This window comes from Festucalex cinctus, chromosome 1, assembly GCF_051991245.1.
Source record: "Festucalex cinctus isolate MCC-2025b chromosome 1, RoL_Fcin_1.0, whole genome shotgun sequence".
In the NCBI taxonomy this organism is placed as follows: domain Eukaryota; kingdom Metazoa; phylum Chordata; class Actinopteri; order Syngnathiformes; family Syngnathidae; genus Festucalex; species Festucalex cinctus.
This window is the reverse complement of record NC_135411.1, coordinates 33,342,114-33,355,514: the sequence shown is the minus strand read 5'-3', so window position 1 is coordinate 33,355,514 and position 13,401 is coordinate 33,342,114. Positions and strand designations below refer to the sequence as shown.

Below are 13,401 nucleotides of genomic sequence, written 5' to 3'. Positions count from 1 at the left end.
TTTTGGAAGCTTGAATGTCTCACGTGGTAATCATATGAAATGCACCAACATCAGCAGTCTGGGAATCTCTTGTGAAATTCTGCACTGTAGCAATTACAAAAGCAAAAAGTGGAAGTGGACCTTTTCAGGAAGTGGCTGGCGTGTTACCATTGGCCGTGTTACCATTCGTCCCTGTCCAAACAGGGATCAAACAAGGGACTTTTCAAGGAGAATGAAATGTCCCCATTGATTGGTCCCGCCACTTTGAACCCATCACCCCCACCCAACACACATACATGGCGTCCAATCGATATCGGCGAGATATGCAGCCGTTACGATGACTGGATGCTCTCACCTGACCGAGCAGATCGCTCTGGCCAAAGCTCTCGAGGAATTAAGCGGAAGAAGACGATGAAGAAGGAAAAAACAAGAGGCAGGGGAGAGGAAAAACGGGAAGGTGAAGAGGAGAAAGAAAAACAGGAAAGAGGAAATGGGAGAGGAAGTGAGAAACAAATAAGTTGCAGAAGAAGAGAAAGGAGGAAGAGGGAAGAGAAAAGGAAGAGAAAGAGAAGAATGAAAAGGAAGATGATGGAGAATAAGTGGAGAAAGAAGAGGAAAAAATGGAAAAGGCGAAAGAAGTGGTAAAAGAAGAGGTGTAAGAGATAGGGGGAAAAAATAGGCGGGTGGAAAAAGGGAAGATAAAGAAGAGGAAGACATTTATTTTTAGAAATAGAAGAGGACAAAAACGAAGATGAGGAAGATGAGCTTAAAAGACAAAAGAACAGAGAGAGGAATAGTAAAAAGTAGAAGAATGGGGAAAAGAGGAGAAAAGAAGGGAGCAACAAGTAGAAGAGGAGGAAGGGAAAGAAGATGAGATGAAAACAAAGTAGGAAGAGGAGGAGGAAGAAGAGACAAAAGAAGAGGAATAAAGAAGTGGATGATGAAGTAGAAGAGGAGAAAATGGAGGAAAAATAGGAGGATTAAGAAAAATGGAGAAAGAAAAGGAAAAGATATTTAATATTAAGAAAATACTCTTTATTAACAAAACAAAAGGATTAAGTAGAAGTAGAAAAACAACAGGAAGGGAGTGTTTGTTAGAAGTGCTGTGTCTGATTGGCTGAGCAGTATTCCCTGAGGCCAGTCACGAGGGAGCTCAACAAAATGGTGGCATGCATATGTGATGAACATTTTTGCTGTCAGACCAAGAAAAGATTGAAAAAAAGAGAGAAAAAATGATGATGCATCTCTGAAGCTAAAAATAAGCCAATTAGCGTGACAAGTGACACTCGTTAAGACACTAAAAAGAAAACACAGCCAATCAAAAGATGGATAATTGACTTCAATTAACAGTGTACTATACTTCATAAACAACGCTTTACTTTTTATATTGATGAGTTTCCCCCCCATTGTTAGCTATGCTATCACTTTTAAAACCAGGCATCTATTTCAAACTTTTCTTTTATTTGTTTTTTTATTTTTTTATTTTTTATTTTTTTACTGTGTACTACAAAAGTAAGAAAAAGAGCATGTGTTGAGAGAGGAAGTAAGCGTCCCTGCCTCTTCAATTACTTCCTGTGTGAGGCATAATGGCGGACAATGAGATATCCTGCATGGTTGCCTCCTGGTCATTCATTTCTCATAGATTGCTAGCCGTCTTCGTCGACGTCTTTAATGGAGAAAAAAAAAAAAAAAAGATGAGCGGGGAGCAGTGCTGATCTAATACGAGGCGGAGGCACTCGCTCCTTTTTATTGGCAAGCTAAAAGTGGCGGACGGGCTAACGCGCTAATGGACTTTGGGGACAAAATGGAGCGGCAAATGAGGCACAAATGTGAGCCGCTCTGCGCTAACAGATAGTTTGCAGCTGAAAGAAAGCTCTCAGCTCCTTCAATCGATTCCAAAAGTCTGAATGACCATTTCAAAGACAGACAAAAGTGAGCATTGGATCAGCAAGCTTACTTGCTTCTAAGTGAATTGCGATTTAGGCTATCATCTTGTTAACATCTTCAAGACAGCATAAACCATATTCTAGCTATATTTTTCAAACTAACATAATTTTTAAGATAACTCCATTCGTTATCTAACGTAATCTTCAAGTTAAAGCCATCTTCTAGGTCATGTGATTTTTAAGCGAAAATGATCTTCATCCTAAAATTTTCAAGCTAACACCATCGTCTCTTCAACATAATGTTCTAGAAAACATCTTCTAGCTAGCATAACCTTTAAGATAGCAATTCTCTTATTAACATCTTCAAGATAACCCATATTCCAGCTAACATTTTCAAATTAACATTTTTTTTTTTATTTCAGATGACATCATCTCTAGGTTAATGTCTTCATGCTAACAATATTTAATTCTCTCTCGAAGGCCTGGATACTGGTAGACATGGATTTTTAGTTTCAATCTTATTTTATTTTTGCCTGTTACATACCCCACACATGAACAAAAAAATAAAAAATAAAATAAAATAAAAAACAAAGAAAGCAACTCAGGCATTAAACAGTTTTGTTCGAACTGTGTGTGGTGTGCTAAAAAAAAAAAAAAAAAGCCTTGCTTCCACCACCACCACCAAACTAGCCATCCAAACTAGCATTATCACATTTGCTTTGGTTAATACTGTACTTTTTGCAGTCTTGGGGAGCCACCTTACACACTATTGTACATTTGTTTCACGTCAGAGCTCATGGAGTTCAGGGAAACGTCGACTTTCCTCACGACATTAAGATTTTTGCTCATAAATATTGAACATGATTAATATTTGAGATTGTCGGCCCTGACCCCTTTCTCGCCCTATAATCGGAACAAATCCACTTTATGCACCAGACCACAGTGTCATTTTGTAGGAAAAGACATTGGATAATTTCACGTTTGACGTTGAAACAAAAATATCCTTGTCTTTGTGTGTGTACCGGGCCTAACGTAGACTCCTCTTCAAGCAAATTTAAACAAGTAGCAAACATCATCTTCTTGCCAATATCAATCTGATATCATTTTAAGTTAACAATCATTAAGCTAACACACGTTTTAGTGAATATCTTGGATCCAAAGTCTTCTAGCTCGAGCCAATTCTTCCCTTCTAGAAAACCCACGAGAGCATTTTCCCCTTCATGAACTGAGTGGTTATCGACGAGCTCCGCCATTAAACATTTAGCAGCTGCGTTAGCTTGCAAGAAAAAAAAAAAAAATGATGTGAAGCCGACACCGCAGTTGACCTTGCGGAGGTCGTATGCAAGGAACGCGGCCGCTGTAATTGAGCCGGAGGGGACAGCGTCGGCGGCCTGGCCTCGTCTTGTAAGCCGACGTATTGATGATCAGCGCCGGTTACCCGCCGCCTGATCGATTGCAGCCGACGAGTAGCTCGGGCTCGCCTCTGCACCGACGTGGGGAAAAAAAAAACACCCGACGAGAAACCATCGACTTTCTTCCAATTATAGCAATGTGGTCAACAAACACGAGGACAAGTTGAGCAAGGAAACATGTTTGATTCATGAAACTTGAGTCAGTTTTGCCAACTAATTTTTCAAGGATTTTGCTTGCTTGTTTTATTTAATGTTTTGTATGTATAGTCAAGAAAAGGGCTCTATTTAATCTAATGTTATTATAATTATTTGCTGCAAAAAAAAAAATTCTAAATGATGTTGCCATAGCATGATGTAAATACATAGACTAGTGGTTCTTGATCAAGTACCAAAAACCAAAAAAATAAAAAATAAATTGCTGTCCAAGAACAACCAAATTTACCAACATTAACATACAGTTGCGTAATTGTTGTATTCCTAAAAAGTATATTTCAAATTATTGGACACCACTGTTTGAACATCAATGCTACACAATATAGGGAAAACGTGTCCTGAAATAATGATTCAATTGAATGTATTGAACATAAAATACCTAAATAACAACATGAAAACAAAGCAGTTCTTCCAAATTAAACTTATGGTATTCAATGCAAATGACTAACCTCGAATAAAATTTAGATTACACTATTGGAAATTGGTTAGAGACAGTACATAGAACCCTCTCATTTTCATGATTCATCCATGATTTGTTTTTGTTTTTGTTTTTTTATCTTAAAAAAAAGCCTATCCACTGTTTCTGTGCCCATTCTAAAGTAATTATAATTATAAGTAAGTACCAATTTTAGTTGTGTTTAAAACATGAAATAGAATGGGGGTAACACAAAATTATTCAAATTGTAAAATAAATAAATAAATAATTATGTAAAAAATACATAAATTAATATTTTTTTTTTCATTAAAAACAAATTGCAAAATAAAAAAAAATGCAATTAGAGCATTGAAAAAAATCCATTTAAAGTTGTAAAAGTGCAAAATACAATTTAAATAGATTCAGGGGGTGTGGTTTTCATCCTGGTCGTGGAACAGTGAACCAACCCTTACACCCTTGGCAGGGTCCTCGAGCTTGCATGGGAGTTCGCCCAACCAGTCTCCGGAGTGCTACAAAATGCTTCGGAGAACTGAGAGACCCTACACACTAAGACTTATCAACGGGAACGCGTAACTGAGGGGCACAAGGATGGAAGTGTGAGTATTGGGACTGGGCCTGTATGAAGCAACAGTAACCGGAAACAGAGTAGTTGTGTGACTTACAGAAGTTAGACGTATGGGACATCTACCCCATTGCAAATGACATGTTGCTGTTGGCTTCTTCAAGCCGCAATCTCAGAATCAGCACCTCCAAATCCGAGACCATGGTCCTCAGTCGGAAAAGGTTGGAGTACTCTCTCCGGGCTGGAGATGAGATCCTGCCCCAAACGGAGCAGTTCAAGTATCTTGGGGTCTTGTTTATGAGTGAGGGTAGGATGAAGCGGGAGATCAACAGGTTGATCGATGCAACGTCTGCAGTGATGCGGACCTTGTATCAGTCTGTTGTAGTGAAGAAGAAGCTGAGCCGAAAGGCAAAGGCTATTTACTGATTTAACAATTTTCCGGTCAATCTACGTTCCAACCCTCACCTATGGTCACAAACTGTGGGTCGTGAACGAAAGAACAAGATTCCAGAAACAAGCAGCCGAAATGAGTTTCCTCCACGGGGCTCTCCCTTAGAGATAGGGTGACAAGCTCGGTTATCTGTGAGGGACTCAGAGTTGAGCCTCTGCTCCTCCACGTTGAGAGGAGCCAGATGAGGTGGCTCGGGGACCTGGTTTGGAATGCCTCCTGGACACGATCCTGGTGACATTTCCTACCGACTAAAGCCTTGAGGATGACCCAGGACACGCTAGAGAGACTGTCTGCAGGCTGGCCTGGGAATACCTTGGGATCCCCCCGACCCCCCACCCCCACCCACCCCCTGGAAGAGTTGTCTTGGGAGAGGGAAGTCTGGGCTTCCCTGCTAAAGCTGCTATCCCAGAGCCTGACCCCAGTGGATGTAAAAATTACATAAAGAAAAATAGCAAAGAGAAATTTCCATCCATCCATCCATTTTCTCTGACCGCTTATTCCTCACAAGGGGCACCGGGGGGGTGCTGGCGCCTATCTCAGCTGGCTCTGGGCAGTAGGCGGGGGACACCCTGGACTGGTTGCCAGCCAATCGCAGGGCACACAGAGACGAACAACCATCCACACTCACACGCACACCTAGGGACAATTCGGAGCGCCCAATTAACCTGCCATGTAGGGGTGTTAAAAAAAAAAAAACGATTCGGCGATATATCGCGATACTACATCGCGCGATTCTCGAATCGATTCAATAAAAAAAAAATCGATTTTTTTTTTTAAGAGCTCAGAATTGTTCATTCGGTAGTCTTACTGATTCAACGTCTTATCATCATTGCCTTTTTTTTTTTTTTTTTTGTGTGTGTGTGAATCGATTTTTAATCTTCCATTTTTAATGGAAAAATATTCAACAAAACGTCTGACTTCGGGTTAGGATTCGCACCTTGAGCATGGAAGAATGTTATATGAACGGAACATTAAGCCTTAATATTTTATTTTAATGCTGTTCAAACATGAAACAGATTACAACCTCTATAAGACTGAAATTTCAGATAAATAAAGAATACATTTTCATATAAATCTTACACTCTACAAGCGTACTGATTAGTATTTTCTAAATTTGAATGAAAAAAAATCGCAACAATCGACTTATAAATTCGTATCGGGATTAATCGGTATCGAATCGAATCATGACCTGTGAATCGTGATACGAATCGAATCGTCAGGTACTAGGCAATTCACACCCCTACTGCCATGCATGTCTTTGGAATGTGGGAGGAGACCGAAGTACCCGGAGAAGACCCACGCGGGCACGGGGAGAACATGCAAACTCCACCCAGGAAGGTCCGAGCCTGGACTCGAACCCGAGTCCTCAGAACTGGGAAGCAGACGTGCTAACCAGTCGACCACCCAAAGAGAAATTTCAAAAATTAAAAGATTGTAAATACTCATGAACACTTCAAATGTAAAAATGCTTAACCATATAAAATGTTTGTTTACAAAAACAATAAGGCCCTGTACACACAAATCCATTGCATGGAGTTGTAAATCTATTGACAAAACACTTTTAATGAGCTCCCACAATGAATCAAGACAAAATCCCAAAACCACACCTGTGTCTTCATCTTCAACAAAAAGCTACTTTTGCAAAACCATGACATCAGGCAGTCACTTCAACATGCCTTCAGGTTCAACTGTAAAAATATATCCCTTAGTTTCCAAAAGACATGACACACACAGAACGGAATGAACTTAAGAGTAGAGCTCTTCATTCAAGCGTGTTTGTAAACAAGTTTGACTTCAACATTCGGCAAAGCGTGGCAGAAACAACTTGGCAACAATCGCATCCTTCATTGCCTGGCAACACAATGCAGCGTGTGTGTCCATGGATGCTGTACTCACAGTTGGTAGAGGCACTCGTCCGCGATCACACTACTTCTTCTTCTATCCTGTCCACGTCGCTCCCGCAAGACAAGAAGTCCTCCTCGGACAGAACCACACGGTATGAGGAAGAAGATGAGGAAAAGGAGAAAGAAGAAAAATGAGGACGAGAGGATGCTCTGGTGGAAGGAGAGAGAGAGAGAGAGAGAGAAACTGAGAGAGCAGAGGAAGAGGAGAGAGCGCAGTGTCCTGTGATTGGTCGGTCAGTGGCGTTGTAGAGGGGACGTCTGTGTGGGCCTGGTCATTCCTTCATACCGGTCAGATGGCGACCGCAGAAATGGATGAACGCGAGGAGCTTGCATTCCAACGCTCACTCGCTACCGCGGGAGAGGGAGAGAGAGAATATAATAGAAATAGAGTGTGAGAAACAGAAGGAGAGATACTGTATAGAAAGAAAAAAAGAGGCAGCGATTGAAGACCCAAGGAAAAAAAATTGGAGTAAAAATGAAAGAGTAATGTTGATGAATTTTCTAGAAAGAGGGAAACAGAGAAATTGAGAGAGATTAAAAGAGACAGAAAGCAAAAAATAGAGAAATTGTGAGAAATGGAGCGAGAGATGATAACAAATTCAAACCTGTGCTTGGCTCCTCACCAATGAAAGCCCCTTTCTCCCTCCAATACAACACACACTAGTTATTTGCATGTTCTCACAGATTGGTAATGCACGAATACTCAGCAAAATGAGCACATCACAGAAGTAACAAGATTTGGGGCATTCACACAAAACTCAGCAAAGTGGGATACTGCCGTGTTTTCAAACAACACCTGTGATGGGACGCAGCCCCAAAACAGTAAAACTACTACAAAAACTACCTCAACAAATAAACATTCTCAATGTCTATCTGACAGTATACAAGGTTCATATTTAGTAGTAATCAGACAACATATCGTGAACATGTTTGTCTTCAAAGGACCCATGGAAATGGTCAAAATGACCCTAATATGCCTTTTTCAAAGCAAAGGGCCAGACTTCCTGTGTCTTTTCAGTCATGAGCCTCTAGAGACTATTTTGTGGCTCTACTCATGAAAAATAAGACTACCAAATTTCACGTTGCTCAGTCAAATTGGCTTCAAGGGCTAATAAGCCAAGGGGTAATGGCCCAGTGATGCTAAAATGGTGGCCAAATGGCAGCCTGTCTTTTCACTTACGGTCTCGTGTGGGTCTAATTATGGTTAACATGTCTACCTAATTTCCTGCTGCTAAGTGCCACTAGATTGAGGAGCTCAATTTAAAAAATAAATTAAAATTAGTGTGCTACTAGCTTATTTTATTTTGTAGATAATGATCCAGTGACCCTTAAACGGTGGTTTCAAAAGCAAAATGGCAGATTTCCCATTTCTCTTCTGACATGACGTCTTAAGACTTTTTTTGTGTGTGGATCTAATAATGATAGATAAGTCTACAAAATTACATGTTGCTAAGTGTAAATGGCTTTGGGTAATAAATCCTCAAAGTTGACTCATTGGAGGATTGCGTTTTCTGGTGAGTCATCATACACATTTGGCAAATCTGTTTTGGCTGATTGGTCATGGAGTGTCTTTTGAGTCGCTTGAGCTGCAAAAGCACTCGAAGAAACATGTATTTATATATTTATTTATGTATTTATTTGTTTATGTGTGAGATGTTTTATACCCCAGGATGAGAAAGGTGCAAGTTGAAGTCTGGGCAAATCGAATGGTGAAATGCATTTTGACAAACTCATAAATCGGGTCACTTGTATCTCAAGGCACCATTGTGCCAAAGTACTGATAGCTGAAAATCCACTAAAGCAAAGTAACGAAGTACTTGTGCTTCGTTATTTCCCACCACTGCTTTTACCACGATTGTAGTGCAGAAATGCCGTCCAGCGAAGTCATGATTTCCACCCTCAAAATGTCCTGAGAGGAAGTTTAGTTGCTGTGTGGAGGATGTCAAGTCTCTGCAGACAACACCCAGTGTCATAGTTTCCCCTCATTAAGGTCCTCCCCGGTCAACAGACACGCACACACACACACACTCATTGACGCGCACACACACAAACGGCACACAGTGGCAGGAATCCCATCTCCGTCCTCCTCACTCCAGCAAATTCAATTAAAAAGAGAAATTGGCAATTAGATGAGTGTTATGATGGTGTAACAATCATCTCATCGCTCATTCATTGGCTTGCTTTCCCCCTCCAGGGTGTGGGGGAGTGGAGGGAGGGGTCGTTCATCTTGACATTGGTCACGAAGTCATGTGACACACGTTAAATATGACAAACACTTTCCCTCTATGATTGAATGAAGTCATTGCCATTTGGTTAATGAAGTGTTGGGAGGGGGCGGGGCTAAGCCATGAGTGACAAGTGCTGTCTGACAAGTGGGCTGAAGGGCCAGGGTCACATTGTCCTCTCAACATTTAGGTAAATCATTAACTGGACTACACCTGCAATGTGGTAGGTGGCGCTAGAATGAAGATTAGCCCAAAAGAATGAAGTCATTAAATCCAGAGAAACACAAACAAAATGGCAGACTTTCGTGTCTTTTCAGGCTTGGTCTTTCAAGACTTTTTTTTTTTGTGGGTCTCATTGGTGACATGTCACCCAAATGTCATGCTGCTAAGTGAGACTGGATTCGTGGGCTGAAATGTCAAAACATTTGAAGATCACCTGAAAATGGACAAAATGAGCCTAATGTATCCGATTCAAACCAAAATGGCCAACTTTCCTGTGTCTTTTCATGCACAGGTTTCTTTTTCGTGGGTCAATCTACTCATGACAGACATGTCTAGCAAATTTCATGTGGCTACATGAAACGGCTTCATGCATGATACACTTGCTCGACCATAATCCGAGGCTACTGCACTAATGATGTCATCAATGAAGTGTACTATAAAAGTACACTAAAAGTACTCTGTCGTGTAATGACCTCTCTCGCCACACACACACAAACAAACCCACCCCAACACACGCATTCGTTTAGCACTTTTGCAAGCAGATGGCCCCCAGAGGGCAGACATCACTTCTTGTTACCATGGCAGGAGGACACGAGGGGCTCGCAACGAGGAAAAAAAGGGCAGTTTAGACAAAAGTATTGGGACACCTGAAAAAGGGAAGATATGGAGTAAATTCGACACAAGGATTAAGTGAAAAGTGAACTGACAAACGAATTGGGGCACACTATAGGAAGAAAAATGAGGAAGGAACCTACAGGAAGTAAAGAAAAAAAAGAAGTGTTTTCACAAAGGTATTTGGAAACGAACAAGAAGTTAAAATGTATTGGGACACATACGAAATGAGAATTGTGGCCAAAAAAATAATGGGATGCCTACAGGAGTGAAAATGTAGATGTTAGAACAAATTTGGGGCGTCGACAGGAAGTGAAAATTTAGAGTCAAAAATATTGGAACACCTTGGGGATGAAGAATATGTAAAAAAGTGAAGAAAATGTGGAGTTTATGTCAACATTATTGGGACAACATGAAATGTGTGCAAAACTTTTGGGACTCAACAGAAAGTGACAATGTAGAGATTGTTGGACCGAAAGGATAATGTGCAGTTTTGGACTAAAATATCGAAACACCCACAAGGAGTGAAAATGTAGAGTTTGCTCAAAAGGTTTTGGGACACTTACAGGATGTGAAAAGTAAAGAAAATGAGCAGGTTAGAATTGAGTGAACGATGGAGAAGCTCCGGTGTGTTTGAGGTGAGCAAAATCGAGCTTAGACATACGCTAACTTTTTTTCTGCACTGATTTTTTTTCTTTCTTAGAATTCTCACACTGCGTCCTTCCTCTTCATCGACAAGTCTCGAGGCAAATGACCTCAGCGGGACTTCCTCCTCATCTTCACTGGTCGCACATCAAAGTGTCGCTGCACTCTTCCTAGATTCCACATCGGTCATGCGAAGAAGAAAGTGTGTGCGTGTTTTTTTTTATCATGAGCCTCTTTTTTTCCACATAATTGATTTGCACATTGACTTCCGTGCGAGCATCTAGTGGCTTGAAAGCTCCTAGTGGGCCATCAGGTGTGATTTTCCACTTCAGACATCTTTTTGGGGGGGGGCGGGAATGGCCTAAAATTGGCCAGCGTGGCAGCTGGCAGCTCAACTACACTCCTCAACTCCCCAAAAGTGAACAAAATGGAGCCACTCGTTCCGACAAGCGTTTGGACAAAAGTTTTGGGACACACAGGAAGTGACAATGCTTAGCTATTATTAGGACATGCACAAAATGTGGAGTGTGGACAAAAGCATTGAGACACGTACAGAATGGAAACATGTGGAGGCTGAGGTGGGAGGACACATCAAGGCACAAGCAAAAGTAAAGAAAATGTGGCGTTTTGCTTGAAAAGATTGGGTCACATATGAATGGGAAGGAAGTGAAAATGTGGTTTGGTGACAAACTACTCAGACACTAACAAAAATTGAAAAGTGAAAGAAATTTGGATTTTGGACAAATATATTCCAAGGGGAAGTTAGAAGTGAAGAAAATACATCCAAAATGTGGAGTGAACAAGTAGAGGAAGTGCAAAAAGTCACTCAAAAAAAAAAATAAAAAATCGATAAAAAGTGGAGTTTTGCACAAAGGTATTGGCCAAAAAAACACACAAAAAAAACTAAAAAGTGGTGCATTATTAACTCATTTACTCTGAAAAACGTATTAATATGTTCTATCTTAAATGTTTTACGTGTCCCAAAGACGTATTTATACAGAAGGCTTTGATGCAGCCTCGCAACTGCAAAGAATGGTTGTAGAAATGGTAGTTATTACACAAACTGCCGGCAGGTGACAGCAGAGATCAACCAGGGCCATGTTCAAAAACAGCTCAATTACTCACAATTCTACATAGATTTGTGAAAAATGATGAAATTTGGCTATATTCTAATGCTAATTGCTGCAAAACGGAAACATAGAAATATACTTTTTTTTTCCTGATGAAAGAAGAAACTTTAATCTTTCTTTTGGTAGGTTCCATGTTTTTATAGTAATAGAACACAATATTTTGTGGGCCTTGCAAAATCAGTCAAAATCCAGTAAAACAGCCAGGAGTGAAGGGGATTGCTTCTGAGAAAAGAGCTGGGAGTGAATTAGTTTAAAAAAAAAAAATGTAATGGGACACGCACGATATCTGAAGTGCAGATAAAAGATGTACACAGGGGAAAAAAATGTTGACATTTGACAACAGTATTGGGACACCTCCAGATTGATTGATTGAGTTGTTTTGAAATGTCCTTGAATAAACAAGAACCAAGAATATAAAAATAAAAACACAATAATAATTCATTCCAACCATTCAGTCCCATTTTGTACATTCAATATTGATTTAGTATTTGTCAGTGTTCATGAGAAATTGCTGTGCTTTGAAGCCATTGCGGTTGTGCAAGTCAAGGGTTAAATCGGCATCCACTTTGTGTATTTTCTTTTAATTATCCGGCAAGTTCATTATGCCGCAAAGCTGCTCAACATTCTTTTGATATTCAAACATTTGGAACCGGCGCGGCGTCACCACGGCAACCTCGCCGCCAAAGCACGGAGCCTTGACATCGCGCCGAGCAAAGAGGGCGCCGCGACACATGAAAAGCAGCTTTTGTTGCTTCTCAGAATGACTTCAATTATTCACGCTTTTCAGAACGGCCCCTTCACTAACCTACTTGGCTGCAAAGTCGCGCCAACTTTTTATTATTAAAGTACAAAGTCATTAATTGCAATGTGCTTCGCTACTAGCAGCACAACCACGTGGCACACAATGTGGATCGCTCAGAGGTTGATTGCACGTGGCCTTCATGAAAATGCTTTGTTTCTTCGTCATTGTTAATCTCAGGACAAATTAATTGAATTTTCTATTCTCAACACACTATAAATTGGCTTGTTGTGCCCCCAGATTTTTTTTTCTTTTAAATTCAGCCCTCAAAGCCAATTCTTCTTGGAGACACAAAATGGCGTTCATTCCATCATGACTGAGCATTACATCTTTCACGTCATTATCGCACCTTTCATTTTTATTCCCGTTTTGTTTGTTGCACCAAGGCGAGCGAGCCATCAACGCTTTTTGCTCTGCTTTTTTTTTTCCCCAGCCACAAATGGACCATAAAAAGATTTAGTGCTGGTTCAATTAGATTTCTAATCAATTTTTATGCTTCTTTTCAGCTCATAACAAACCCAGAGCGGCACTGTTGCGCCTCCGCATTACTCCTACTTCGCCATTTCACACGCTTTACCCGCCAGTGAATTATTGATCAGGCTGCGGACCCTAAAAAAGACGAGCACGCCCAGCGCATGTAAAAGACGCAATGACGGAATGAGAGCGTTTGGGGGCATTTGGATAGCAAGTGGAGGGAATGCAGTGCGTTATGAAGGCCATCAATCACTGTCAGAGGAGCTCAAATGTCCACACGGGAGACTCAGTCAACGTCAGACGCCAGAAAAATTGACTTCCCGCACCGATGTTGGGAAGTGGACTGAAGTGTCTCCTCTTGGCTGAATATTGTCTTGAACTGAGCAAAAGTGACTCTTTAAACCTAAGCCAATACACCATTGTGAGGATGTGCAAAAATAACAGTGCATTA

At 40.7% G+C, this 13,401-nt stretch overlaps 1 protein-coding gene across 1 annotated transcript in view; it reads right to left on the bottom strand.

Moving 5' to 3' along the window:
• LOC144025068 (RNA binding protein fox-1 homolog 3-like) overlaps positions 1 to 7,419 on the bottom strand; it is a 461,720-nt gene extending 454,301 nt beyond the window's left edge. The window contains exon 1 of the mRNA XM_077531087.1: positions 6,836 to 7,419. The gene's annotated coding sequence lies outside the window, so the exon portion shown is untranslated. The remainder of the gene's footprint in view (positions 1 to 6,835) is intronic.
• Between the last annotated feature and the right edge of the window lie 5,982 nt (positions 7,420 to 13,401).